Source organism: Cervus canadensis, chromosome X (assembly GCF_019320065.1).
Source record: "Cervus canadensis isolate Bull #8, Minnesota chromosome X, ASM1932006v1, whole genome shotgun sequence".
In the NCBI taxonomy this organism is placed as follows: domain Eukaryota; kingdom Metazoa; phylum Chordata; class Mammalia; order Artiodactyla; family Cervidae; genus Cervus; species Cervus canadensis.
The window spans coordinates 77,846,695-77,849,984 of NC_057419.1; the positions used below are offsets into that span (position 1 = coordinate 77,846,695).

General features: G+C 35.9%; 1 pseudogene; it reads left to right on the forward strand.

Moving 5' to 3' along the window:
• The first annotated feature begins 1,991 nt into the window (after positions 1 to 1,991).
• On the forward strand, positions 1,992 to 2,072 carry LOC122436248 (annotated as a pseudogene).
• The last annotated feature ends 1,218 nt before the right edge of the window (positions 2,073 to 3,290 follow it).

Genomic DNA, 3,290 nt, shown 5'->3' on the forward strand with positions numbered 1-3,290 from the left:
GTTTCACCTGAAGTTAACTATTCTCAAACCTTGAGTTAACCAATGCATTTTTCTTATGGAAATGTTTGTCTTAAGCTATGTTAATGTACTATGCATTTACCCGACTCTCTCTTCAAGTCGGTTCAATCTAGTGGCTCAGAAGCTACTTGAAAAATCATTATGTTATACTCAGACATTGTACCCCTAATCTATGTAAACAAAACTATTTGTATGATAATTTGCTCTTCTACAAGATTCAAGTCAATCGTTTTATGGCCCGGGATGGCTCGTCTGGTGCCAAGATTATCCCAAAATACACCTTATGGATGAGGGGCCTGGGGCCATTCTGAATTTTAAGACATACCTTTCTTTCATTAACAGACTGCTAGTGACAATATAACATCAAGCTGAAGACTAGCAGAGGGGTACTCTTTCTGCCCCCTTCTGATGCCTGTGTCAGAAGCTTTCTCTATCTCCTTTATACTTTAATAAAACTTTATTACACAAAAGCTCTGAGCGATCAAGCCTCATCTCTGGCCCCAGATTGAATTCTTCTCCTCTGGAGGCCAAGAATCCTGATGTATTTTCATGGTTCAGCAACAACCTTTCATCAGGAGATAGGTAAAGTGGTCTTGTATTCCCACCTCTTGAAGAATTTTCCATAGTTTGTCATGGTCTACACAGTCGAAGGCTTTGGCATAATCAATAAAGCAGAAGTAGATGTTTTTCTGGGACTCTCTTGCTTTTTCAATGATCCAAAGGATGTTGGCAATTTGAACTCTTGTTACTCTGCCTTTTCTAAATCAAACTTGAACATCTGGAAGTTTGTGGTTCATGCACTGTTGAAGCCTGACTTGGAGAATTTTGAGCATCACTTTGCTAGTGTGTGAAATGAGTGCAATCGTGCATTGCTTTGAACATTCTTTTGCATTGTCCTTCTTTGGGGTAGAATGAAAACTGATCTTTTCCAGTCCTGTGGCCTCAGCTGAGACTTCCAGATTTGCTGGCATATTGAGTGCAGCACTTTCACAGCATCATCTTTTAGGATTTGAAATAGCTCAACTGGAAATTCATCACCCTCACTAGCTTTGTTCGTTGTGATGCTTCCTATAAAGCACATTTGACTTTGCATTCCAGGATGTCTGGCTCTAGGTGAGTGATCACACCATTGTGGTTATCTGGGTCATGAAGATCTTTTTTGTATAGTTCTTCTTCCCCCTCTTTTTAATATCTTCTGCTTCTGTTAGGTTCATGCCATTTCTGTCCTTTATTGTGGCCATCTTTTCATGAAATGTTCCCTTGGTATCTCTGATATTCTTGAAGAGGTCTCTAGTCTTTCCCATTCTATTGTTTTCCTCTGTTTCTTTGCACTGATCACTGAGGAAGGCTTTTTATCTCTCCTTGCTATTCTTTCAAACTCTGCATTCAAATGTGTATATATTTCCTTACCTGTGCTGCAGTCCATGGGGTTGCAAAGAGTCAGACATGACTGAGCAACTGAACTGACTGACTGACACTTTTGGCGTTTTAATTCTGAGTACAGAAGAAATATTTGGTCCTGATACAAACTTATTTTATTTACTGTAAGACTTCCCTAAAATATGTATTTCTTTCAGTTTATTTTTGTGTAATGCAAAGAATAATTTACTATTTTCCATATGAGGTAATACACATAGAACATTTGCTTTATCATCATTTATAATTATAGAAAACAGGAATAATGAAATAATGCATTCATGCAAAAGAGCTATGTTACTACTAAATGGCAATACAAAGCAATGATATAAGGTAACTTGCATCATGGCATGGGCTGAAAAAATTCAGTGACAATTCAGTTCTTTCTTTTTTTTAACTATCAGTTTTTCTGATATTTGCCAAGAGGATATGGAGGAAATTAAGGTCATTAGATCACACAATGTTAAAACTATAAGATGCTTTGTTTACAAATGGTGAAAATGAGTTTTCAGATAAGTTAATGCCTTCACTCAAATCACATAGTTTAGATTGGGGTTATTGCTTCTTGGCCTTTTGGCTAAGATCAAGTGTAGATTGGGATTAATGTGAAATAATATTACTTTGTTTTCATACCTGATAGTATGAATAATAATAATAATAATAAAACCTACATTTGCATAGTGCTGTAAATTTTAAAAAGTACTTTCAGATGCATTATCCTCTTTGATTCTCAAAACCATCTTCAAGGCAAGGCAAATATTATCTTCAGTTTATAGATGAAAAAGCAGGTGGTGGTGGAGGGAGGGCTCAAAGAGATTATATAACCTCTAAATTTACATAATTGGTAAAGATGTAGAACTGGGACTAGTCTTTTGGCTCTAAATCACACAATAAATCACAATAAAATGTATAGGAATCTGAATCAGCAAGTTAGTAACAAAAATTCACTCACTTTTAGATTTATTTTTATCCTCTCAAATGTCTCACTAAAGAATTATAAATGGTAGACTTTGAGGAAGTTCAGTTGATAAAATACTCCGACATAGTTCAGTTGATAAAATACTCTCAGAGTCAGTTTTCCAATGTTTCAAAGTAATTTTGAACTTTAACTACAATGAATAAGTTTCCTATAATGGTATATATCAGCTTAACAAAAACAGCAGAGTGAAATCTGTAATAAGCTGGATAAAGGCTCACTGGATATTTATCCATCATTAGATATTTCAACTTCTGGAGATTTGCTCAAGTCTTGGGCAACTTATGAGGTACCTAGCCCTGTACTAGGCGTTCTAAGGTCTTCAGAACTCAAATAAGACATGGTTGCTGCTCCTTGAGAATTCAACACCCTGATTGAGCTGTCCAAATCAGTAAGTATAAGACAATTATATGAAAAGCAAGTACAAAGGTGGTGCATTTTATAAGTGCTAAAGGAATTCACAGAAAAGGTCAGTAAGGCCAGAGTAGCAGAAAGATGTCTCGTTATGCTGAGAGTAGTAGTATTGAATAGAGGTTATAAGCATACATTTTGGGAATAAGTTGCCTAAATTTAAATCCCGGTTTTACCGTTACTAACTGGGAGGCCTTGGACAAGTTACTTAACCTCTCTGGTGCCTCAGAATCTTCACTTGTAAAACAGGGATAATGATATTACCTATGTCATAGGATTATTGGGAATATCAAATGACTTATTTTTTATAATGTTCAGAACAATTCCAGATACCAAATATATGTGAATAAGACATAAAATAATGAGTAATCTGGATACATGGTAGGGTAGACTAGAGGGTAAAGCTTGAAGCTAAGTAGACCAGATGAGAAGCTCCTTCATTAATCCAGTCTGAAATGATGCAGGATGG